Source organism: Podarcis pityusensis (assembly GCF_964106645.2).
Source record: "Podarcis pityusensis genome assembly, chromosome: 6".
Classification (NCBI taxonomy): domain Eukaryota; kingdom Metazoa; phylum Chordata; class Lepidosauria; order Squamata; family Lacertidae; genus Podarcis; species Podarcis pityusensis.
In genome coordinates, this window is record NC_138030.1 from 59,523,386 (window position 1) to 59,550,831 (window position 27,446).

Sequence of the window (27,446 nt, forward strand, 5' to 3'; positions counted from 1 at the left end):
ACACATGGTTGGACAGGTATGAAAACCTCCTTATTAAACAATTACTAGTGATATTGCAAAACTTAAAAGAGCATAACTATCGCATTCCGTAGATGTGGTCAACCATGCATTAAGAACAGGTCAGGGTACGATGTTTCATGAACTCAATGTGAACTAAACATTCTAGGGTGGGTGAGGAAGGAATGCTTCAGCTTAGAGCGGTTTGCCAGACTCATGTGCAGAAGCAGAACTTCCCATCAGCAAGGGGTCTTCAGCAGCCCCCCCATAAACTATTTGAAGGGGCATTGCCATTCAACTGGTATGCATGCACTGTGTCATGTGATCGATTATGGGGGGGGGGCTTACCTGCTCCCCCAATATTTTATTCAAGTTGGCACCCCTGTATCGGATACATTTTTAAATAAATAAATATTCACCCAGGTATTCATTTTTAAAAGAAAAGAGAGTAGGGAACCATGCAAACCGTCCCTTGGATGTGAAATTGATGAAGAAGGAGTTGCTTGCTAGCCAGGCTTGTCAGTTACCCCAGGCCAATAGTGCCTGTTATTGGGAGGGGGAGAGGGAATCCAGAGGAGCCAGGGTCCTTCTCCCACATCAGCAGTTCTCTCCTCTGCATCCCCCATGATGTTTGAATAACTTGCATCCTGCCAGTGCCACTACAGCAGTCTGGGCGACAGTCTCTTCCATTCCCCCACAGAAATAACTGTCTGCAATACAATCCCTGAGCTTCCTGGGCACCCACCCATTCCCTACCGAATTTCTGCGGCATCACCAGGCTTGTGATCATCTTCATCCCTCCTGCCTACCACCTGCTCTGCCCTTTCATTGTTTATTCAGCATCTTGGCTAGCAGCAGCAGCATTCTGTCAATGTGTTAGCTAAACAAAAGCCCTTCTCGAGACTTTGGTGCTGTGTCAATAAATCGGGTGTTGCATTCAGAGGTGCCACAGATTGAAGTTTAGAAGAGAAGAGGCTCCCTCCAAAGACAAGAGTGTGTGAGTAAGCGTGCTGGGCTTAACAGCTTTTCCTTCTCCCCAGTGGCGATTGCAACAGGATTGCAACAGCCCAGCCTAGCTGAGCCACTGCACGTAGTACGGATGTGTCTGCAGTGCTAACTTCGAGAGAAGACACGAGGCAGGGATTCTCACAATGGTTTCCTGAGCTCTGATAGCAGCCTGGTTTTCACTGGAAGAATTTCTTCCCCTGCTCATTGTACTCTTAAGGCTTTGTGGAGTTTGCTCAAGTTCGAGAAAGAGGACAACCTACCTAAGTGGTTTATCACAAGCAGCCCTGGCTTGAAAGTGTGCTTGTCACTTCCTTATTTAGTTTGCATTTCCTGCCTCTGCCGTGCATGGTAAAATTCAACATAATAATTTTAAAATACCGTATTTTTTGCTCTATAAGACTCACTTTTTCCCTCCTAAAAAGTAAGGGGAAATGTGTGTGCGTCTTATGGAGCGAATGCAGGCTGCGCAGCTATCCCAGAAGCCAGAACAGCAAGAGGGATTGCTGCTTTCACTGCGCAGCGATCCCTCTTGCTGTTCTGGCTTCTGAGATTCAGAATATTTTTTTTCTTGTTTTCCTTCTCCAAAAACTAGGTGCGTCTTGTGGTCAAGTGTGTCTTATAGAGCGAAAAAATATGGTATTTCTCCCAATATTGGTTCCACAATAATAACACAAGACTGTTGCCGAGTCACAAGAGTGATTCAAAGGCACCTGAATCCCAGTGTATGTCTGCTCAGAAATAAATCGCATGCTGTTCAGTGAGGCTTACTCCCAGGTAAGTGTGTATAAGGCATCAAATACACAGTTGCCTGGGACACCTTTCCCAGCCCCAGTAGCTAAGGGCCATGACAGAGAGCAATCTCCAACCAAGTCTTGTTTCCTGGGCGGAACTCGGTTATTGGCATCTCCCCCCCCCCCCATTAGTTGTTCAGCTTCCCTTTTCTGATAGCTACTTGGTAAATTTTATCTCAGTTACAGATGTTGGAACCTGCCTTATACTGAATTGCAGGGGCAGCCCTAGACATTTTGCTGCCTGAAGCAAAATGTCCCGCTCAACTTCCTCCTAAAGTCAATAATGACAGAGACAGACACAACTTGCCAGGGAGGGCATGCCACAAATGGGGAACCACCACTGAAAAGACCCTGTCAAGTGTCAATGACAACCAAAAATAGAAGCCACCTATTTTTGACAACACAGGAAGTATTTCGGGCAGCAGTTGTGGGGAAGTGAAATGGAAGATGCTGGGATGTCAGGGTTTCTAGAAGGATGCTCTGAGTGCAATAAGCTTCCCAATATAATTACTGCAAATTCATTTTAATGTGACTATATATTCATGAGTAAAACTCTAATGTGATGGCATCATAACTGGCATTTCCACATTCACTCATCCTTTTGGATTTATCTCATTTCCTTGCTGCTTACCAGAAGCAGAAGCACAACTCTGACCTACTGTCTTTTTTCATCCTAACCCACCTCAAGGACCATGTTCGGTATGAGTGAACACTGTCCTCTGGGTAGACAGCTTGTGGCAGTGGCCCAGTTAATATGTCCCAAGTGGAGCAGTCACATACCACCCCGCCCCCCGCCTCTGGCCCTGTGTGGAGCAGTTCCACAGTCACGGAACATATCAGCCAATAGAACCATGCCACAGGTTAATATCCACATCACAAGGAATACCCTAATGTTAGAAGAAGAAAGGAGGAAGGCATAGGTGAAACTCAACAGGAGTTCCATCATGATACTCATTTGCATTAAGTCAATAGGTGAGGGACACGTTCTGGGTCACCGCCTCAAAGGGTGTGCACTTAAGATAACACAGTCAGATTCCAAGATAGCTACATGGTCTATTGGTTGCGTAGCATGAAGATAAGATGCACATTTGTGCTACATATATGGTAGTGCTTTCCGTTTGAGAAATGGTTTTGTGTATTCACCTTTGACCACCATTACCAGTGTGTCATGCCTTCAGCTCTGTTTGCTTTTGAAAACTTCATTTATACTGCCCTGACCTATTTTAGATAAATGGGCTCTTGGAAAGGCTTAAAAGAAATAGCAAGGCAAAGTTCCATGCATTTTACCAGAATGTAGAGCATGACCTCTCTCCACCACTGTAATCCAGAACAAAACTCTTGAGGTTGAACAAGGTCAACAAAAACCCAGCAAAAGGAAATGCTTACTAGACACATGCATGGTTTTATCTGTGGAACTGCCCTAGGATGTATTCTGCCCACCTAACATATATGGTTATAATCCATGACTGCCAAAAATGCAGTCTTCATTTCCAGAGATAGGCTATCTTTGACTGTTGCTTCCTAGAATTCCTCCATCTCATCCTCATTGTTGATAGAAAGCTAACATTGAGCAAGAACCGGTCTGACTCAACACAGCAGTCCTTGTCTTCTTTCCTCCTATAACAGCTTCCTTCCTCCTATAAGATCATAATGGCAGTTTGAGGATCCACACTGAAGTTCATTCTTACAATCCTAATGAAAGGCATAGTCTGAACTAATGAATACTTAGAAAAATGTACTTTCCAAGGACAAGCAGTTGCCTCCCTTCATTTTTCCACTACATTATTTTATCATCCCAATCTACATACACATGCACACTCCAAAGCCTTAGTTTTCTCTAAAGCTAGAATCCCAAAAGTTGGCTCAAAAACCATTCCAAGCAAGTGAGAGGAAGCTGGGGGGCGGGAATGAGGCTGTTTGTGAAATGGCAGATTCTCTGTCACTTCCAGGTACGAAACAGCAGCAGACAAATCTGGCAAGACAGAAATCAGTCACCCACAGACTGGATTTCTCCCAAGAGCTGCCTGTTGCTTCCTGCTGGTTGTATGAGGAGGAAATGAGTGAATATTGTGTTGGAGATGTTATTGTAGTGCCAAGAGATGCTTAGGAAATCTTGGTACGAAGCAGAAAATGTCAGTATTATTGGCAGAGGCCAACAAAACGTTTCTTTGCATGTTCTTCCTTTTCATGGTACCATCGTAGTGGAATGTAACACCTCAGAGGTGCAAGCTTTCCTAGGAGTGAAGTTAGTTTAAAATGTAAGGCAGTCAAGATTATAGTTTTTTATTCTCCTTTCATACCTTGGGGGGGGGGGGGATTGTTTGGACTCAACATGTAGCATCTGTTCCAAATCAGTTAGTAAAGATTCAGTTTCAACTTACCTTTTTGTCTTTTTTTATTTTTTAATTAAACCTGGTGAGAATTGTAGGTGACAATTTAGTTTTAGCAAATTAAAAATGCTGACCAGAATCGGCAACTGCTGATACCAACTGCTCAAGGGACATGATCAGGTGCATTGCCTCTCTCACGCCTCACAATTATATCCTGAACAGTAGCGAGGACTACTTGGCAGGCTAGGCAAACACACAAAGCAATATATCCACTGGAATTTTGCACACTGCTTCCAGTGAAAGAGCAATGACAAGGTGGCACTAGAGGTCTCCATTCTGGGAGCACCGCCTGACCCCACCATCACACATGCTAGCATATCTCCATAATCATTGGGACCCCATGTTTCTGAAACGTCTTCTCTAGTATTATGCTATAATACACAGGCCTCTGGATTGCTGCCAACCATCACTACACTTTCAGCGGGTGAGGGACTATCCTTTGCAATCTCACAAATTAAGTTTTTAAACAACAGATCAGTGCTGCTCATTGCAATTTGACATTTCACAAATCAAAAGAGATGCAGACAACATTCAGGAGAAAACAATAAATGACACAAACAATATAATAAGCCATTATATGCTTTGCTCAGACCACAATCCAAACAATATCTGATTATTATTTACAGAACTGTGTTAAAAATCTGGTCTCTTTGGGATAATAGATGAGTTGGGTCACTTCAATGTATAAAATAGTGTGCAATATTCAGCATTTATAATTTGTTTCCTTTCCATTCTTTATTTCTGGAAGTCAAAAGGAAATTGGTCAAATAACTAACTGATATTAAGAACAGTTTGTCTCTTTGCTGCTTCAGATTCTTAAATCTGCAGCCTCTAAGGTTTTTTGTTTGTTTGTTATCACTGTAATCATTGTAATCTAAAATAATAAGAGGTGTTGTTTCATTTCTTCACTTCAGGATTAGTATGCACACAGAGGAACTAACCTGTTGTGCATTTTCTAAACTAGAACCACTTTTGCATTTAGAGAACAATAAATTAACTATACAATAGCCTGGTCCCAGAATCACTGAAGGGCTCTCTCGTCCAATCTAAGCCTGCCCAGTCACACTGATTGTTGCTCCATGTTTTCCTGACCACACAGGAAACAGCCTTCTCAGAATTTGGAATTCTTTCCCCTGGGAAGCCTGTTTGTCGTCTTCCTGCTGTTCTGATGTAAAGGATGTTTGAAAATCATTCTTCCAAATGACACTTGGAAGCATAGTACTGGCTGCCACTGTATTTGCAGTGTCTGCTGCTCCTCGTTGCTTTAAATAATTTTACTGCTTTTTATGCTTTTTAGGTTTGTGTTAGCATTTGTTTTGGCTTTGTACCAGGTGGAATAGAAATGCTAATTATTAACAGCAACTACTACAATACAAAACACTGAAAAATATGGATGATTGCATGGTAATGAACTCTGATCAATAATACCAAGGTAGAGTTGTGGCCTGCTTCTCCAAGGCTTGGTTCCAAATAAAAAAAAAGTAACCTTGATTAGTACGTTTTGCTTGGTTTCTTGCAGCTGTAATATTGAAGTTAATCTCCGTTACTGGGTAGCATACCCTCCAGCATGTTGGGTCCCCAAAACTGGGATGCGTGTCTTCCTGTCTGAGCTCCCACACGAGTCATGTGACCCACACAAGACCACAGAGCCCAAAAGGCATGCTTTTTAGGGCAGTGCTCTCACAGCACCCCAAAACACACATTTTTGGGGCCGTGCGTGAGATTGCGCCCCCCCAAAAGTGTTTTTTCTGCAGCGAGATCCTTGGCGCAAAATTGCACAAGATCATGGTGCCCAAAATGGCTGCCATGCTCTCACAGGAAATAATGGGATGTGCCATGCTTTTCCGGGACACTTGTGGGGTTTGGGGTAATAGGCAGGCTGTTTATGTATCAGGCCTGTCTTCCCACAGGCAGAATTGGCGTAGAAAGCTAGAAACAATGGTAGCCCATGGTGCTAAGAGCTGGAGTCAGGATCCATTTGGAACTTGAGGAACAGGTGAGGGAGTAGGGGAGTCTGGGCTGAGAAAGGTAGTTTAAGCAGCAGAGCCATCCCGACTTGCTTGCCTACGTCACCAAAAGTATATATTTAAAAAATGCGCAGTACTGGAACCTAGGAAACTGCCTTATATTGAGTTGGATCATCTTTTCCTGCTTCTAGTTCACTACTGCCTGCACTGATTAGCAGTAGCTCTCCAGGGTTTCAAACAGAAGTATTTTCCAGCCCTATCTAGAGATGCCAGAGATTGAATCAGGGACCTTTTGCCTACAAAGCTCGTATTGAACCGCTACAAAGCTGTGGCCCTTCCCTGACTGGAATTTGATCTATCCTACACAGGGCTATACATGGCTGCCAGCCAATCAGGAGTCAGAAAGGAACTGAGTCATAAGGACGACCCAGATAAATTTGCGTAGAACTTCGAAAACTTGAAATGAGCCATACAAATGCTGAGTAGATGATCTTCCTACTTGCCAGGCTTTCTACAGTAGCTGTCAGTAAGGCCTTCAAGTCTAGACAATTCCAGATGAAAGTCCCACAGGGGCCTATAATCTGGACTGAGGCTATCACAGGCCCGAAGTCTCACCAACTCGTTGTCGAGAAGTGGAAGTCCCGCTCCAAGAGAGCAGAAGGGGATGTCCCACAGTGCACAACACACAGCTACAGTTACCTTGCTGAAGCCCTTTCCACTGACCCTACACCTCCAACAACCTGGCGATTTGACCACAAGGCTCCCATGAGCAGGCTGTGAGTCTTGACCCACCATTTGGGGATTGCTGACACATGCAACGTTCAGAAAAGAGAGAGTTTCACTGAAAGCTGTACCCTGGAAATGAACTCCACTAATCAACTGTTCATGATTCCAACAGATGTTTCTGTTTATCAGACAATTGGATCCTCATGTTCAACCCCTGTGTTCCTTCCCCCCCCTTCCTCTTTTAAGACAAGAAGCAAATGCCACTACACATCTGAAGCTTCAGAAACTTGCCATATGATACGAGGAACAAATTGCTAAGCCAGTCAGTAATGCTAAGGTTTGAAGTGGTGGTCCATCAAAGCTGCAGCAGGGGGGGAAAAGGAGGGCTTGGGGTGGAGGGGGGGTGCTGTACTACATCTCTGTGGTTTTGTTCATAGTGTGTCTGGAATTTTGAAACATCAAATGGACTCTGAGTAAACTTTCTTTTTCCTCTTTCAGAAGTATTGTTTTAGGATGCAGAGATAATGTTCTGTGATTATTATTATTATTCTAAAAAACGGAAATGAGTCTTGGTTTGGTCAAAACCACAACTACAAAAGGAGGTTATTGTTTCTCATGATCCTCTACAATCTCACATCTCATGAGAAAGTACTCACTTGGGTGACCAGAACACCAAGAAATATTGAAGCAAAACTTTTGCTTTGTTTGTTTGCAGAGACCTCGTAAAAATCGGGGCTTTCTTGTAAGCTTCTCTTCTATTTAGGAATGACTAATCAGTGTGCAGGATCAACTTCTGTCACATCACTCTGAAGAGGAGCAAAATGTCTGATGGCTCAAAAGGATGTGGTTTAACCGCATGCCACCAAAACCAAAGACGAGGAGCGAAGACTAAACACCTGTTGGGCCGAACACAACAAAGTGATTCAGTTCTGCAGGCACTGGAGACAGAATTTCCTTGGAAATATAATCCTTGGAAATAAGTTAGCTCTTGCACAAACAGCTTTCAGTGACTAATGCCAAAGGTACTCCACTCTCTGCCCCCGCTTTCACTTCTGATCCGTCATCAATTGTTTCCTGAGTTTATCTTGGCGGAGTAGCTCAGTTCAGGAACGTATTACTATTCACAGTGCACAACTGAACAACTTAAAGGTAGGGTTCCCCACCCCTAGCACTGAGTTGAATAACTGGCAGCACCTTCAGACCATCGGGGCCTGTCCTAATAGGTTTTTGATGCCTAAGGCAGAAAATCTGAATAGAGACCTCAGGCCGTGATTTATTTATTTATCCCAATTTATATGCTGCTTGATTAAAAAGCATACTACAAGCTCCAAGCAGTTTACATAAAATAATATAAAAACAGTCATCAGAAAAGACTGATAAAACCTTACTGAGAAAAGAAGACATAATAAAATTATCAAAATATAGATACGATCAACAAATATATAACAAATATATAAATTACAAATATATATATTTCATATCTGGGTAGGTTTGCCTAAACAGAAAGGTTTTTAGCAGTCAGTAGACATAGTACAAAAAAAAGGTACCTGCCTGGTTTTAAATGGCAGCGATGCATACCTTCTCTTGTGTGACCAAAGACTATTAAAGTCATTTGTTTAACTGCAAGCTCACTTTTTAGAAAACCTAAGTACAGGAACAAAAAAAAATACATGTTTTGTCAAGCGAAAAGCAAGAGAAAACACATATAAATTTTTAAGTGTTGCTTGCCTGGGGTGGCACTTGCCCCCTACCCATCCCTGGCACCGCCATGACTACCCAAAGGCATGTCAACTCTCCAGCAGAGAAGCAGAATACCTGAAGGTCAGCCAGTGACATTGGAAATGCATAGTTCCAAGCCAAGGCCTTCTTGCTAGCACTCAGATGAGGGACAGGGCTCAGGCTCTGAACAGGCCTGCTTTTTTTTTTGCTTCTTCAGGCACATCAAAGCTCAGGCCAGAGTCAAAGCAGCACCTGTCTTCCTTGGGAGTTATCCTAGGTCCTGAAGGACCTGTCCTTGGTTTCTGGAGCCTGTTCTAGCTAATTGTTGTTGTGTGACTTCCAGCTCAGTCCCTTGTGGGATGGCAGCCTGGCTGAAACAGGATACATGGTGCATGTGAATTCTCCCTTGGTATGCCAGCCACACTAATATAATAGCTTTGCTCCTGATATGCTAAGAGGCTCCTGAATCCTTGCGACAAGGCAAGGCTATGCTCTTTTAGCTGATTTCTTTTTTTGGATAAGATAGACTACAGGATATTCTAAAGAAACAGGAAAATCAAATGGTTCTTTAAAACCAACAACCTTAGCATTTCTCTAAAGGATAAAAGAGAGGGGGCCATCCATATGAGATAAGGGCCACTAACCTGTTTTTCCAGAAGCAAGGCCCATTGTGTTCAGTGGGATCTACTTCCATGGAAGTGTGCATGATTCTAGCTAAGGTACCCCATGAAAAACATTTTCATTTACCCAGTCGTTTTTTTGACTGAATGATATTCCCGGCAACCTGAAATTATTAGCTGTGGGGCAGATGTGATTGTTTTTAGATGTTCTTAATTGTTTTAAATAAGTTTTTATTTTATCTTCAGTTGTATTGTTTTACTACTCTGACACCTTGCCTGGGCTCCTTTGGGAGGAAAGGCGGGAGAGACATTTAATTGAAGAAATAAAATAAACGAAAGTTGAAACAATTCACTTACTTTCTTTTTTTAATTTTTAATTTTTATTGGAATTTTATTTACAGCATAACACAACCCCCCACCCCCCACCCCCCAATACACATTAAATGTGAACATAACATACAGTGAACATAACATACAACAATACAAACAACCAAATAAAAGACTTCCTTTATCCTGTATCTGGCCTCCTTATTTACTTCTTATAAACTGTGTCCTTTATGAATAATTATTAAGATTTTTCTAATTATAACTTAAATATCCACAAAGTCTCCTGCAGTCATTAATTGAAACAAGTCCAGGTATGTATTTTAGGGCACTGTTTTGTGAAGTATTCTCTGCATTTCCCCCATGCTTTTTGAAACTCTTGACTAGTGTGATCTCTAATTGCTTCTGTTAAACCAACCAGTTCAATATACTCTTAACATTTTATCTTGCCATTCCTTTTTGAAACAATTCACTTTCTACTGTCTCTCCGACTGCTGTTTGAAATATTTGGGATGGGAAGTGCTGCTCTTGTTCCTCTACTAGAAAAAGCCCCAAGAGCCGGGTGACTTATACTTGGTGCTGTGGAGATCGAAGGCATCTTTTGTGACTCATGCTGAACTGTCAAGATCATCCAGCAGCAGCCTCTGTTTAGTGGGCCAGGCATCCACTCACTGCTGAATGTGTGCCAGCAGTTGGCATGAGGACTGGGAGCCCTGAGAGGCTGTTTCATTGCTCAGGCCACTGGCACTTCCTTTTGGTGGTTGCCTTCCTGCCGGAAGGCTTGGTTCTTCGGCTGTGTTTTACTTTTTCTTTTGCACATTTGGATCCTGAAAGTTTGATTCAGACTTTTCTGTTTCCTGTTCAATTTATGGCTCTGTTTTTGCTGATGATTAGGCCCCAGAACCAGCTGTTCTGCTGATGAAGATGTCCTCAATTAATTCTAGCCTGTCTGGTTTTCCAGGAAGTCCGTTTGTCTCCCCCAGCCCCCTTCTCTTGTCATCCCTGACTGAAATTTATCAGAGCCGCAGCAGGCAGGAAATTTGCTTCTTTTACAAAAACATACTCCTCTGCTTCTTATTTTTATTGTTTTAATATTTTCCAGTGGTGGGGCTGGGAGACAAAACCTGCTTCCTCTTTAGAAAGCTCGGTTAACCTCTGAAGTGCTTGTTTCATTCATCACGGGTTGCTGTGGCTCCTGGTCACTTGCAATGGAATTCGTTTCCAGAGTAATCTGAAATTTGTGTTAGTGTTCAAACAAACACGCACGACGTGATCCTTCAAAGGCTTCCGCTGCCTCCAACTTCACGAAGTTCTCTTTGTTTTGAAGTCAGATTGCTGTACACATCCTTACAGACTGAGGGGCCTAAAACCCAATCTTTTGGGGCTCAGGGAATAAAGGTGGGTTTCTCAGTTCCATATATGTGTCCTGGGAGGTAGGCAGGGGCGATTAAAACTGGAATAATACAGTGGTACCTCGGGTTAAGAACTTAATTTGTTCTGGAGGTCCGTTCTTAACCTGAAATGGTTCTTAACCTGAGACACCACTTTAGCTAATGGGGCCTCCTGCTGCCGCCGCCCTGCCGCCACACGATTTCTGTTCTCATCCTGAAGCAAAGTTCTTAACCCGAGGTACTATTTCTGGGTTAGCAGAGTCTGTAACCTGAAGCGTCTGTAACCCGAGGTACCACTGTACTTCTGTGACAGACAGAAAATTGAAATTTGCTACAGATGTGCTCTAAGTGGAGAAAAGGCTGTCACTCAGCATGTAGAGAACCTGTTTTGCATGCAGAAGGTCCTGGTTTCACTCCCTGGCATTTCTAGGGAGGGCTGGGAGAGAACTCTGCCTGAAACCCTGGATACCTCCTCTGTATCATTCCCATTTCAGTATATGTGCTGTCAAAGCGAGCATGATACCTCCTGCCAGTCAGTATAATACAACTCCCTTCCCATGTTCCTAAGGTACACTGAATGTCAGAAAGTCAGATATTATTTTTGTTGGCATCTTTCTGTCTCGGGAGACAATGGAGTGCTCTTCTAGGGATGAAGTCAAACCACTGTGTTAGCAGTACGGAAGTGACCTGCCTGGGGCACAAGCCTCCTCATGGTCTCACTCATGTGGTCTAAAGGAAAGCAGAACAATACATTTGGCATTAGCTTGGCTGCAGGAATTGCAGGAAGGAGGCATACAAGGCATCATTGAGCCATCTTAGGGAGTCCATATTTGTGTAGGGTTTACTCCTTGGCCTTTTCTTCTCCCAAATATATCCCACAAGGCAGCAGAGATTTAGGATCAGAGTTTTCCTTCTCCTAGATGGGGCTCATCAACCTGGGAAGTTAGCCTATCTGCCCCTGTGTGGTCTGCCTTCCCAGGTTGATGAGCCCCATCTGCCCCTCACTTCCCTCTAAAGCACATGAAGAAACCACCTTCTTGACCATTAGACCCACTATTGGTCTCATCCAGTCAATCCACTGGAAGCTGTGTCTGTATACAGGGGAAGTCCCAAACTTACTGAGGGCTTGAGATCCATCAGCAACCCTCACCTGGTTCAGCCAGCCAATCGAAGCTGTTCCTGGGGTGTGGCTGCTGTGTGGACAGATTCTAGGAGCCACAGATTAGAGCTGAGTGGGGTGGGGACCAGTTGGGGGAGGGGACCTCATCCATTTGTCCTCTGGCACACAGCCACTTCCTTCATTACCCTAATGACCCATACTTAGGAGGCCATTACCAAGAAGCTGTCCTGGCTATTCCAGCAATTGAATCCTTGCTGGATGCAGGAATTACAAAGGACTCAAACCACACACAAACCCGCAAACTCACAACTATATAGAGGGCAAGGTTAGCATCAACATTAGAGGAATGGACACTTAAGGATCACTTATATGCAAATAGATTTTGTTATGTGACCAGCCATGACAATGGTGTACAGGAGCCACTTTTGCTGAGATTCAATCCCGTATGACTGGAGCTTATCTATGAATGACATAGTCATATGTAGGGGCTGACTTTGGTAATATAGTGCCCAGAGTGAGGACAAAATCCCCCCCCCCATCTTATTTTCACAATAATTCATTTTGGTACAGTTGCTTTTTATGCACTTTTTCAATAGGTACCTCTATAAATATTGGTGTTGTTATTGTCGTTTTGCACTTCTTGGCTTGGTGCCCTGTGCAGGGTACCTGCCCATGCCCCACTAAATCTGGCACTGCCATACAGACAGGGCAGATTGGAAGGTTCTCTCTATTCAAACCATTGGTGCCAAGGAGAAAGAAGCCATGATATACCCTGCCCATGTGGCTGCCTCATTCCCCAAACCATGTAGGCGCACAAAACAGAAAAGCAGTTCCCATGTGGCTATAACAAAAATGGCATAGCCTTTCCCTCTTGATCACATCCATAACGCCCACATGTGCCCCAAGTCTGCGGATCTGAATCTAGAACGTTTCCCCGGGTGGCTATTTCTCCTGCAAGACATAATGCAAAGCAAAGGGGAAAGTAGAAGCAAATTTCAGTGTTTTCTGCTTCTCTTAAACTGCCTGAACTGAAGCCTGTATTATTTATGATATTTTGTGGCCATCCTTGAACCGTATCCCTTTGTAATAGCAACGGGGAGGTTTGGCTTGCACAATGGAGTCCCCCCCCCCATCTCTGAGGCTGAAGGGAATGGTTTAATGGCTTCCTTCTATTGTCTTATCTCTTGCTATCTTCTCCGCCACTAATGGTCTTTGTTAGAAATTTTATCGACAGTGTGTTTTTTGTTCCCGGAGAACAATAAAGTGAATACTGCTTAGCCAATCAGTTTGGAAAGTACATATGGAAATCTTTAGGATTGCAAAACAGCTCCAAAGGATATTAGTGTGCTGGCTGCTCCCAGCATAGCAAATATTTGGTTTGCGATAGAAACCAAATATACAGGATTAGGCCAAATAAGATTCCATCTGGGTGGAAATTCACATAGATTTATGCTGGCCTCATCGGATATCAGCCAGATAAGGGAATACTTCTCAAACATAGTCCTGTCCTGATCTGTCCTTTAAAGGAGGAAAAAGTTGCTATTTTCAGCACATAATACAATATGTCCACATTATAGATTTAAAGAACTAGTATACCAGTTTAAAGAGTCATGGCTTTCCCCCCAAATAAATCCGGGGAATAGTCGTTTGTTTAGGGTGCTGAGAGTTGTTAGGAGTTACAATTTCCAAGGTTCCCTGGAGACAGGGATTGATGGCTAAACCACACTGGGAACTATAGCTCTGTGAGTGGAACTGGGATCTCCGAACAGCTCTCAGCAGCCTTTAGCAAGCTATGATTATCCCATGATTCTTGGGAGGAAGCTATGACTGTTGAAAGTGGTGCGATGCAGCTTTTAATGTATGATGGCCTAAGGCTCAAGCTACACTTTATGTTGACAGCCATATATAAAAGTAGATGGGACGATTTTAGAGCATAAGGAGTGAATTGGTGGGGGTTGCTAAACCGTCCTCTCCCACCTTCCACAACTTAAGGCCTAGGACCCTTGTACCTACGGGACCATCTCTCCTGGTTTGTCCCACGGAGGACCTTACGGTCTGCAAATAACAACACCCTGAAGATTACGAGCCCCAGGGAGATTAGACTGGCCTTGACCAGAGCCAGGGCCTTTTCGGCCGTGGCCCCAGCCTGGTGGAACGCTCTCTCACAAGAGACCAAGGCCCTGCGAGGTTTGACATCCTTCCGCAGGGCCTGCAAGATGGAGCTGTTCTGCCAGGCCTTTGGTCAGGGTTCAGTCTGACTAATTTTCTCTTTGTATAAAAACAAGTATGAAGGAGGTTTCCCAGCCCGCTCACAGGACCTTATTATATCAGTGGAAACAGTTGGTCCTGGCGAGTATTAACCGCTTTCAATTTTAACCTGAGGATTGCCATTTGTCCAGTTTTAACTTTAATTTTAATTCATTTGAATTAATTTTGGGATGTATTTTAATCAATTGATTGCTTATTTTTATGCATATTGTATTATTTATATGATGTTAGCCGCTCTTCTGGTTGGGGAGGGTGGGGTACAAATAAAATTTTATTATTGATATTAACTTCTTGCGCCTTTCATGAAATTTCCCTTCTAGTGGATTCTGAACCTAGAAAAGGGCCAGACATGGAGAAAAGCAAGCCTCCCAATGCTTAGTCACTGCTGCTTACAGGGAGGATAGGGAGGGACAAGGTGGTGGCGGCAGATCAGTGCAGTGCAAATGCATCAGCAGCAGCACTGGATTGGCACCGCTGGTGCATTTGCACCACATTGACTTCCCTGACGCCTTGCCCCCCTCCCAGTAAACAGCAGCGACTCAGCTGTGAGGAGGTCAGCTGAGTGCTGTCGCCACACCACTCCATCCACTACTGGGTTAACCTCCTTCATCCCCTTGTGCTGTGATTCTGATATGAATTCCCTCCTCCCCATCCCCAAGTCTGCTATTAAAACTAGTTTGGCTCTCATTGCATCATAAGCTCACTTCCACTTAATGTAAGCAATTAGATTTCAAGTGGCATTATTAATGAGGTGCAGACATTGATTTGCACCTACCCCCTATATGAGTGAGATAAACCACAGGCATTAACAGAAAACAGCTGGTAGCCACATTACTTTGCTATGACTTAATGTGCTTCTGTAATGATATTTTCCTTCTCCATCAACATTTTCCTGTGCCTTCATCTGTATATGTTTATGGGAAAGCAAGAAAAGTGTTGACATAGGATGAAAAGGCAGTTTGGGGTCTGCTGTACATGGAAAAATAATAAATATTGTTTCTTAACACTCTCTTTTAAAAATGGTGACAGTTTAGTTTTTTAAATACAACTTACGGCATTAATCCAAGATTGTTGGTAGTGGGGAAATACCAGAAATCAGAAAATTATCACATTCATTTAATTCACATTCTGACCAGTATAAGCAACCTGTGGCTTAGTAGAAGCTTATACATTTTCATTACGATTTGGAGCAGGAGGGGAAATTTTATCTAGGGGTGATTTTAACGTGCAAGTCCCAAGTCATGTTAGTCACCAGTGAACTTCAGGGATCTTGGCAGGAAGATAAGGACCCCGTATATATTTTTTTCATTGGTATTGCCCCCGCCAAGCAAATTCACACATGAAAAGAGGCTTTGTAGGTTTCCAAGGTCCTGACTTCACATTGTTTTCAGGTGGGGAGTGCTCCCCCAACCTTTGAATGACGCAGTCCTTTTTTCAATTGCTGTTTCCAACTCATAGGGATACAGATATGTCAACCTACCCCCTCAGATGAAAAAGAAAACCAACAAGTTAAAGAGAAGGGGGTTTGGAATTCCTTAATTACACTATGCCACAACTGTTAACAACTACAGTGGTACCTCTGGTTACATACTTAATTCGTTTCAGAGGTCTGTTTTTAACCTGAAACTGTTCTTAACCTGAAGTACCACTTTAGCTAATGGGGCCTCCTGCTGCCGCTGCTCCGCTGCTGCACGATTTCTGTTCTCACCCTGAAGCAAAGTTCTTAACCTGAGGTAATATTTCTGGGTTAGCGGAGTCTGTAACCTGAAGCGTATGTAACCCGAGGTACCACAGTATTTTGTTGCTGTGCTTTGCTCAAGCATCATGAACACGCTTTGGAATGTTCTCTCACCTTAAGGACTTCTGGGAGGAAAAACACAGTGTAGGAATGTAAAAGTAGCTTGTTTTCAACCACTCATAGCTGTCTGCTTCTCTTCTTCACTGTGCTTCAGGGCAGACATTGGCTTTGTAGTACAAAGTGTGCCAGCCAGGACTACTGAAAGGACACGCGGTTCCCAGGAACACACATGAATGTCGTCTGTCCCCTCAGTTTGGCTGCTGACTACCAGAGTTGTTAGCATCTTGTCTGACACAGACCTGCACCTAGCACCTGCCCCTTCAGTTTGCCAGCCTCTGACTTGCACACTTCAGTTCTGGTCATCTTCTAGGGGTGGAGGAGAAATGCAATTCAGTACACATTTGAAGTCGAATCTATCAAATTCGCACTTTCCAAAACAATATACTTACCAAAACACAGCTAATCTTTGATAGTCACACTTAATTTTGCAGTGTGGCTCTCCAACTGACATTTACAAAAATGCATATATTTTGGGAAGTGTGCAAATACTACTACTACTAATAATAATAATAATGGAGACAATAGTGAATATGGCATACAAACGTGCATTATAGTAAGGAAAATTGCTTGCTGAAATTTACCCTCTCAGATGAAAAAGAAAAGGACTAATAGTCAAAACTGCATCTAAAATTGTGTTTATTACAACTTCACACTAAAATTCTGATTAATTTTCATAAGGATTTTTTAAAAAATTAAAAGTAAAGAAGGTGTTTTCTTTTCTTATTCAAGATAAGTAAATGTTATGACTTACTCAATATATTGCTCCATAGTTCTGCACCCAGGCTGCATTTTATATCCATATGCACTAGAGCCCCAATGCATCCACCCCTCCCACCCAGTCTGAGATTAGGGATATAAAAAGGGGGGGGGGGGAAATAGCAACCATTTCTGGTAAATAGGAGGCATGAAATAGCACGTGGGATTGATACATAGGGGAATGTTCCTGTCTTTCACTCATTTTTTAAAAGAAAAGCAAAGTCCAGGGTGTCTTCAGTTGGCCAGCTGCTTGCAGGCTGGAGAACGGCCTGTTGTTGTCAGGCACGTTTCCATAGATCTTCAGTTTTATTGCTCTGCTGGGGCTACCTGGATGTGGGAAATTGGAATAAATACTCAAAGAGGATGTCTTTAGCTGGTATTTTCAGCCAAATTGATATGAGTCCAAGATTTAATACTTCCTCGCTTTCCACTAACCACATGTTATTGCGAATAACATGTTTTCAGGAAATTGGAAACCACTACAAATGCCGCACACTTTGAACTGGAACATCACCTCTTAATGTGGGAATCAAAAGGCACCTGAAGCCTCATTATGTCCCGTTTTCATCACAAGAGTGAGGTCCATTTATCAAACAGGAAAACTGAAGTGCGGAAAGGATACATTGTTCTGTGTTAATACTGTCGGTTGTGGAGTGCTGTCACAGGACTCCCACCCAGTGCCTTGGCTACAGCCTAGCTGCAAGGGCGCCTTTATTCCTTTAGAATTTACTACTTGATCATATATATATATATATATATATATATATATATATATTCTTAATTTGAAAGCACATTCTTATTGGAAAGCCACATCCTTAACTTCAAACATGTAATAATTGTTAGAGAATGACTTAATAGGAAGTACAACCACTGATGTGATATGAGAAGAAATCTAGAATAGTTGGAGCCCTGGGGTGCAGTTGGTGGGAGCTGCAGGGCACCTATGCTTAAAGGCTGTGGTTTTTAGTGGGCTTTGTAGAAGGTGAAAGACTCTGAGGTTCATTATCAAGGCTTGAAAAAGGCTCGCATATTTATAAATGAGAGCAAAATCCTATGCATGTCTAATCTTATTAATAATAATTAACATTCACAAATAAGTCCCATTATGTTCAAAGCACTTCCTTCCAGGTAAGTGAGTCCAGGGTGGAAGTTTTAGTGCTCTAAGCAAATGGCTTTCGCCCAGTAAATCGGATCATCTACCACCATCCACCCTGAATAGATCAGAGGATCATCAGTGTACACTGTACAAAACAACTCCCAAGTATTTACTCAACAGACCATGGGTATTTATTGACGTTATTAATCTTACATAATTATCCCCTGCTTTTTCAGGCAAGCCTTCACAAAGCAGCATACAATAGCATAACAAAAACCAAGCAACCAAAATGAACCAACCAATAATAGCAGCATTCTAATATGTCACAAATAAATACATACATATTATTTAAGAACATAAGAAGAGCCTGCAGGATCAAGGCAACGGACCAGCTTTAGTCACACAGTGGCCTTTTGGAAGGCCAGAGGCAGGATCTGAGAACAACAGCTGTACTCTCCCCACCTGTGAATTCAGCCACTGGTATTGAGAGTCATTCTGCCTCTGATTGTGGGTGTATCATGTGGCACAGCAAGAAAGCCTCGGAGCACATGAGAATCTTTTGTCATCTTCTGAGTATTTATGGTGCCCTATAACAATGCCTAAACATGCCTGCCATGTTTTGAAATTGGTATTTTACATGCCTAGCCCCAGTAGCTTTGTTTGCAACCTCTGTGAACCAAGCACCTATTTATGTAACACCTGCAGGCATTTTAAACAGCTTTACTGTACATATAGTGAGCTGTTCATTCTCTCCCCCCCCCCCTTAAACAAATTTTGTTTTTGTAGAAGGACCTATAACGTCTCTGAACATAAAGGTATGCTCATAACCTAAGAGTAAGCTTCGATTAGCTTGTTCCAGATGTGGGGAGAGGGAAAAAGCTGTTAGAAATCTCCAGATCTTAATATTTAATAAGTATGCTCAGTGGCTAAAGAAAGGAGAATAGAGAGTCATGGCAAGAGTAACTGAAATTAAAGTTGCAGCCATATGCACACTTATGCATACCATATGCAAAAGCCTTGGACGAGGCAAGAATGTGAGACAGATTACCTCACTTTGGAGGTATTTGGACTGCTTCTGAAGCAACTTGGGTCTGAAGTAGTCTGAGGTGATTGAATCTCTCTGGAAGCAGCAGCAGCAGCGATGCTCAAGGCTCCCAAAGAAATGGCTTTGAAGCCACCACTACTTGGGACATGGTGTCCCACTGCTCAGTGGGTGGCTAACAGGATTCATCCGCTCACAAGGGGCTACTATGCCTGCAAATTTCAGCCAGTTCTGCCAAACAATTAAAAAGATGCAGGTGTTTGTTGATGTCTCATCTTAGTACAGTGGAACCTCAGGTTACATACGCTTCAGGTTACATACGCTTCAGGTTACAGACTCTGCTAATCCAGAAATAGTGCTTCAGGTTAAGAACTTTGCTTCAGGATGAGAACAGAAATCGGGCTCCAGCGGCGCGGCAGCAGCAGGAGGCCCCATTAGCTAAAGTGGTGCTTCAGGTTAAGAACAGTTTCAGGTTAAGTATGGACCTCCGGAACGAATTAAGTACTTAACCTGAGGTACCACTGTAAGTGGGAATAACAAATGAGAATTCAGAAAACAAGATGAGACTCTATTTCATTTCTAAGGTGAAGCATGAAGTCAGCCCTACTGTTCTAGCCTCCCAGGCAACACACTAACTGAGCCAATGAGACAAGTTCTGAAGTGAACAGACAGATGTTGCACAGCACTGGGTAGTTCTGATGAACTAATTAAGTAGAGCTTTATTTCTGCCATAGCTCTGTTCCAGCATCTCTTTTCTGTGCTCAGCCTTAACCTTGGAACCCATGAAACAGATACAGCTATATGTGTTCGGCATTTCCTTCACTACAAGTCTCCACACAACACAAAGGTCTATCAGATGATGAGTCTTGAGCCCAGGCATATTTCTTCTAGAAATTAAGAACTACTTCTAAGTTAGAATGCATAGGATGCAAAGCTTCAAGTGCCCTTCTTTAGAATTCACTGCAATCTCAGAACCAGCAGGAGACGTTTGTTATGTTCTACTTTTACACTATGTTCTTAAGCCTTCCAGGAGCGAATCCTGATGATGGATTAAACCTTTTACAAAGCAAATACATCTGAGGCCAAACAAGCTGAGCTATCGCTCTCTTGCCAATACTCTCAGATCTCATAGGTAAGGTCTAATTACAGTTTACCTGTCTGGAAGCTGTACAGCAGCAGCAACGCAATCCAAGACATATTTATTACGATTAAGACCCATGGTCTCCAATAGGGCTTACTCCCTTGTAAGTGACACTACTCCTATAGTGTTCAACAAAAGGGGGGCTGGAAAGCCAACCCAATGCATTAAGAGACCTGGATATAATCCCTAAACAGAAAACATGCTCTATAGTGAAATCTACCATACCACTGGGGAGGTCGGGAAAGATGGAGATATTTATACTGTGATCATATTGGAACATAAGATTAAGTCCATCTGGATAAACCATGTCAAAGGCGCTGTCATATCCCAGAGATGAATTTCAAAGCCTGCCACTCTTGGGGCTGTATGCAGTTTAAGAACTTGGAGGTGGTATTTAGAACCAGATGTTTGGGTCGCTTTAAGTCTGACCTTGAAAAATTCTTTTCTAAATCCCCTCTTCAAAAATATACTTCCCAAGAGTCCCTCATGTCCCAAACTTTCCCCTTCACCTTGTCCATTGTCATTTGATACCACAATGGCAGTATCTCCTTTGACATACGTTCCTGACCAAGATCTTGGTGATGGCAATAACCACAATTAGGGTGGAACTTGTCTTATGCACACTTGCACTTCTCATAGTCCCTATCTCTTGTAACTTATAGATGCAATCAAATTCCTGGTAACTTTTGCATATGGTTTGCATAAGTGTTACCTGGTAAAGAGTTACAGTGGCACCTTCAATCATCTTATTCATTCATGTGGGAGCAAGGAGAATAAAGACGGGCTGCCGATAGTATATTTCTAAAAATGTAACCTAGGCAGTGTGACTCATGATCCACACCTTGTGTCATTCAATAAACAGTGTCTTTTGAAAATCTTCCCACCATGAATGGGCTGTGAGTGCTCAAAGGAACAAGAAAAATTGTGGTTCTGCCTACAGAGTGAGTGGAAATAGATGCAAAAACCCTCCCCTTTCACCTCCTTGCCCTTGCAGAGAATTGGATCAAATAGTCTGAGGATTGTGAGATTGCTACACCCCTTCTTCAACGATTCAAGGGCCTGATGCAAGGAAAGGTGTGTACTTTGAGAGGGTCTCTCTTGTTTTCTTGCTGCTTACAGCTGCTATTCACAAGTAGTGTTTCACAGGTTGATTTGTTGTCCTCAGATTAAGTTCTTAAAGGAAGCCTACCTACAAAAGGCCTTGAGCATTCACTGAAGTCAAATTACATTCCGCTTTTGTTCCTTGAAACTTCACTCCCTATTGTATGGAGGGGTGGATAGAAAGTGCAAACACACACACACATACATGCATGCATTTTGTAGTTGCAAAGGAGTAAAACAAAAATGGAACAAACAACCTGTCTCCTAGCAAAGAGTTCTGCATAGATTAGAAGAGAATAATAACCTTTTGTTTTATCGTTTTTTAAAAAGCCAACAATGCGCTTTTGTTTTGCTTAAGAAAGGAATATTTTTAATAATGTTGGAGTAGAGAAGTAATCATTTAAGTAAAGGGATGGACTAAGTAGAAACAGAAGAATATTTTGGAATTTAGCCATCAGACCAAATACCATGCCTGGTAATGACTGGTTGATGAGGTACATTTAGGGAAGGGTGGGGGGACCCACATGAACTACAAGTAAACAGGGCTTCTAGTTGTCAGGACCTGCAAATCGTGTTTATGCAAGAATAATTGTGCCAAGCCAGCTTGTGATTGCGGGAGGGGGCACGGCAGTCTACACAAATCATGAAATCTATGTAGACATGGGGAGGCAAAATACATTGATCAGTCTTCAGACCCCAGGAGTTTCTGACTCAGGCCTACAATATCTGGTTCCTAATAAACAAAAGGTATGATGCTCAAAGGTCCAAAGGAACAGAAGTCAGGATGGATAAGCATAGAAGAAGTCCTGCGGGGAAAGGCCCCTCCAGACTTTTGTTTTTTTCTGGGGGTCAGTTGTGCAGTAATGCTCAATAGCATGTCATCCAACATTTCTCTGATGAAAATAGGGTTCAAGCATTGAATTTTAGGCTAACTGGGTGCCATCTCTTCAGTGTTTTTTTCCATTCTGGTTTGTTTGGCAGCAGTTGGAGCAGCTGATTGGAAAACAAGCTGCTTCTCCTGACTTTGCAGTGTCACTTAGCCCTGGAGCAGCTGTATATTTAGAGTGAAACTGAAAGGTGCTGGGCTGGATCCATTTGACAAACAACCTGTCTGCCCGCTCAAGGGTGTGGTGGCCATTTACAGTGTCTGCATTACAATTTGCTAATGCAAGTGGGTCAGGTAACTCAAACCACCCTTGGAGAAGACTAGTAAAAGTCTAGCCCTTAAGTAAACACTTCCCTTCCCTGCAGAGCAAGCATCCTTTGTCATGTGGTGTCTCAGTCGCTTCCTGGTATTGCTGTTCCAGTCAAACACTTCTCTTTATCTCCCTCCGATTATCACACTGGCCACTTCATCACCAAGGCTGTTGTTGCTGTAATCTGGAAGGTCAGTAAGTTCTGCTGAACTGGAAACTTACCCTTCTGAAGAAGAAAAAACACTAGTAGTGTTCTTGAAACACTGACCAGTGTCACATTTTAACTGGGATTTAGCAAGGCTCGGGATTTATTCTCAGTGCCAAAGCCTAGCCCTGGAACAAATAGAGAACCAATAATCCTTCAGCCTGTTCTAACAGCAAACTTATTCTCTTTCGGCAGCCAAAGCAGCAACACCCGCACAAAAGACGGAGGTGTCAGTAGGCTTGGGGAAACTCCAAGGTTTGCAGAAATAGAAAATAGAAAATCTTATGGCAAGCCTCAAAATGACCCAATGAGGACTGAGCATGCTCAGGGCTGGCACTGGAATGCCGAGTGAATATTGCAAGGAGATTGATGGAATAATGGTTAGAGTGTTGGACTAGGCCCTGAGAAACGAGGGTTCAAATCCCCACTCAGCTATGAAGCTCACTAGGTGACCTTGGGCCAGCCACCATTTCTCAGCCTTATCCTACCCCACAGGGTTGTCATAAGGATGAAATGGCGGGGGGTGGGGGAGAACCAGGGACAGCACTTTGAGCTCTTTGGAAGAAAAGGTGGCATATTAATGTAATAAATAAATATCCTGAAATGGGGCATGGTTTGCTGGCTGGAAACGTGAACAAGAGTACTTCATGCTACAACGTTTTGTGGAAGGTCCCAGTTCCAAATAGAATTGACGAACAGAGCTGTGCTCTGGTATACAAGAACATTTCACAGCAACATAGGAAGTTGCCTCATATTGAATCACATCCTTGGTCCATCAAGCTCAGTAGTGTTGACAGTGACTACCAGCAGGGTTTCAGGCAGGAGGTATTCCCAGTTCTACATGGAGAAGTCAGGGATTGATCCAGGGACCTTTTGCACACAGAACATGCCCACTACCACTGAGCTTTTTCAAGTCTCCCTTCTTTGAATGGGAAAATGCTCTACATGTACAATGAAGAAACCAATTGAGGAGACAGTGGCTGTGTACACACCATGCATTTAAAGCACCCCCCCCCCCAAGAATCCTGGGAAGTGTGCCTTGTTGAAGGTGTACTCGGTGAGGGGTAAACTACAGTTCCCAGCATTCTTTGTGAAGGAGGGATGTGCTTTAAGTGTATGATTTGTGCACAGCCAGTGAGGCAGCTCTGACAGACACTTTGCATGGTACGTTTTCCTGGGCTGAATCTCACATCTGCAAAAAAAAGAGGAAAACATTTGAACGGATCCCATGTGAATGTGAGTTGATGACAGGCATGGCACAGAATGTACTCTTTGACCATGGACAGACATCAGTTAGCTAGCACTGGCCCTCCAGGAACTGGAAGATTAGAACTACTAGATTAGAGATAACTAGATTCCTGGAGAACTGCTATCCTGAGGTGACCATAAACCAAACCCTCACAGAACAATGCACATCGGCTGCAGGCAACAGCTTTTGACTGCCTGGCTTCCTTAGCAGAAATTCAGACCACTGAGATGTCTTAGCTGAAAGATTCTGCTTGCTTCTAAAGTAGTACCTCGGGTTAAGTACTTAATTCGCTCTGGAGGTCCGTTCTTAACCTGAAACTGTTCTTAACCTGAAGCACCACTTTAGCTAATGGGACCTCCTGCTGCCGCTGCGCTGCTGGAGCACGATTTCTGTTCTCATCCTAAAGCAAAGTTCTTAACCTAAAGCACTATTTCTGGGTTAGTGGAGTCTGTAACTTGAAGCGTATGTAACCTGAGGTACCACTGTACTTGGATAAGTGATTCCTCCTGAACTCAGTTCTCTGAGGAAGGTTGTATAGCTGACTCAAAGTGGGTTGGGAGTGTAGATGCACTGAGATCTCACCACACAAAGCATGTGCATCTGTAGGCAGACCAAGAGTGATGTTTCTCTGCCTTGAAAGCAGATCTTTCAGAATACAGCAAAACTTTGTCCAGACCACTTCCAATTCACTTCAGCACATTGGTATTCACTCTGCAAATTCTCTCTTTTCCATCAGAGATCTCTCAAGTGCATAGAGGGGACTAATCTGTTATCTTTTGGGAATGTTTCCAGCTGCTCCGTTCTGCCCACACCGGCTCTGTTTTGTGTTACCTCAGAAACTGAAACTAACGTGACACCAGTATTGAGAAACCAAAACAGGAAGTTAACACAGATTGCCATATATGGGCCACACAGGGTGTGGAGTAACATGTTCAGACTAAAAATACAGCGATATGTAGCTGCCTTCTATTTTCAGTTTGGCTCAATTCCTACTTTCTACACTTCGATGGCATTAAATATAATCTCTCATTCTTGGCATTCAGCAAGGAAGCATTTTGTTTCCTCTCATTGAAAACTTGCATAACTGTGGCTACGAAGTTAGTAAAATAATGCATTTTACTTCAGTTTAGATTGGCGCAAGCTTTAGACAGGCACAATGGAAAGGCAACACAAGAAATAAAAGCCTGTCTCATTCCTCGTCCCCTTATTCCTGAAATTTTGCTATCTCTGGTTTGATGCAGGGTTTTGTGAAACCTGAAAGCTTGCATGCAAGTAATCCACGACTGTGGAACCTATGGGCCTTGCTTATGGGAGTCCAGCAACATCTTTCATGCTTAACAGAATACAGTATATGGATACATTTCTTTTTTTCGAAACCAAAAAAACCAAATCCAGTTATAAAAACCCTGCCAGGGTTAACTGGGAGTTAACTGGCTATCTCGTATTGGCCCAAGCTCCGAAAGTCTGGGGATTGTAAGCTAAGGCTGGTGCCTTACTAGACATGCACCATGCTGAGTAATGATGCTGTGCAATGTCACAGATTGTGCTTGCTTACAACTTACTCTACAAGCACCCCCACTTTCCCTTGGCCTCTCAGGCCCAAATCCAGATGGGGATGATGGAGTGCCTGAGACCAGCAAAAATGCCCCATGTTGCCCTGGTCCTGTATTGTCTCACAAACCCTTAAGGATCATCTGCTTCTTCTGGAACTGTAGTTTGTTATGGGAATGGTCAGTCTGTGAGAAGGGAAACTACAATTCCCAGGAATCTTTGCGGGAGGAAACAATATGCTTTAAACGTGCACTGAATGTGCTTTAAATACATGGTGTTGATTGTGGGTCAACAGAACTGGGGGAAACCAGTCCACTGTTGTCCCTGATTATACTTTTTCTTCTTCTCATCAACAGGGAGGCTCCTATATTATTGACTGAGGGGCTACACCCAACTGACAACAAAGACAAATTCCATTCAGTCATCTTGTACTAACAGCCACTGCTGTCTTGTTTTTCCTTTTCTAACTCCAGCAGTTGTGTCATTAAAAAAATAAAAATAAAATGCTGGCCTCTCAGCTTTCACACAAAGGTATGCCATATTTGCAGAGAGAGTTGCACTATTATGACCTTGCTTCACACGCCCACAAATTTTATGTTGCCTTAGTGCATGCCCTAGAAGCTTTGCCCAATGCCTGTGGTCCTTGCAGAACTACAGTCCCTGCCAGGCAGCAGCTGAGCTTCTAGGTGAGGGGCAATGATAGAACTTGCTCATACAAGCGCTGCTGACACTTTCCTCCCATTTAGTGAGCGGTGTTGCATTTCAGAAAGGAGATAGGTGGGGCTGAGCAGGCTCATTTGTCCAAAAAGCACTTGGCAAAACTGGAGTAGCATATCAACAAACTCTGGGTTTTCCTTCTGCCCCTGTCTTGGGAGGTTTTCTGTGTTTGCAGGACCTGGAGTTGCGGGTCTGTGGTCATTAACTAGAATTGCATGAAGAGAATGGAAGGAGACGGGGATTAGCAGTTGCCTATTCTAGTATTTTTGGAGGTGAGAGGAAGGGTAGCTTTCAATGCACTGCCTCGTTCTGCTGTTAATCTTCTCCCCATCTCTTCTCTCTGATCCCTCAAGGCTGTTAACCTGGTTGTGAAAGAGATACGACACTCATGCTTAGAGCAACTATATTTCTGCAACTGAGCCATAGGATTCCAAACAAGTTTTAAGTCCAATTGAGCCTTGGCATAAATTTAACCCTGTTTAGTGAAGAAGTGAAATCATTGATGCTAGAGAAAAGACTTGGTAACTTTAAAAGAAAAATCAGATGGGATTCTAAGCACTAAGTTACATGGGATGTTCAATGTGTCTGTCAAGCTGCAGGAATCTTTATAAAAAGCTCTAAATAGGAGTCATATGGGGGAGTAATTGGGATGGTGACACACCGAAAATAGCGATAAATCTGCTATCAGGATTTACCCATTTTGGTGTTCAGCGTAGCTATTTACCACGCAACTATCCTTTTCTACTCTGTGTTCAAGATCTCTGAAGCAGGATACTTCCATTCAGAGGGTGATCATAGATGGATTGCACCTCCCTCCCACCTCAAATCCTGGTAAAATGCAAGCTCTTTCTTTTGTCCCATTCCACCTATTATAATGACAAGCATTGTTAAAAATTCATTTTGTTGTTACTGAAGGGCATAAAGAGCTAGGATAATGTGGCATTTTTTCACACATTAAATGAAAAGCATTTGTGCTGTTGTGAATGATGTTAATAGAAGATAGAAAGCTGCATTTATTTATTTATGTTCAGCTGGATTAAAATTGTATGAGAACACGTGTCTTTGGTTTGTAAATATAATTTTAATTTCTCAGTAGCTAATACACACACACACACACACACACACACCCTTTCCTAGGGTGTAACATATGAATTAGATGGGATTGTATCCAATACACCTTTTGTGCAAGAAGAAAAGAGACGTTTTAAGTCAA

General features: G+C 43.0%; 1 long non-coding RNA gene across 2 annotated transcripts; it reads left to right on the forward strand.

Annotated features, from left to right (window-relative positions):
- The first annotated feature begins 844 nt into the window (after positions 1-844).
- On the forward strand, positions 845-27,233 carry LOC308480424. Of its 2 annotated transcripts, XR_013988102.1 has the most exons (3): positions 845-994; positions 21,209-21,288; positions 25,873-27,233. It is a non-coding gene; the product is annotated as an uncharacterized lncRNA (long non-coding RNA). The 2 variants fall into 2 exon arrangements; XR_013988103.1 differs by lacking the exons at positions 21,209-21,288; positions 25,873-27,233 and adding an exon at positions 6,522-7,198.
- The last annotated feature ends 213 nt before the right edge of the window (positions 27,234-27,446 follow it).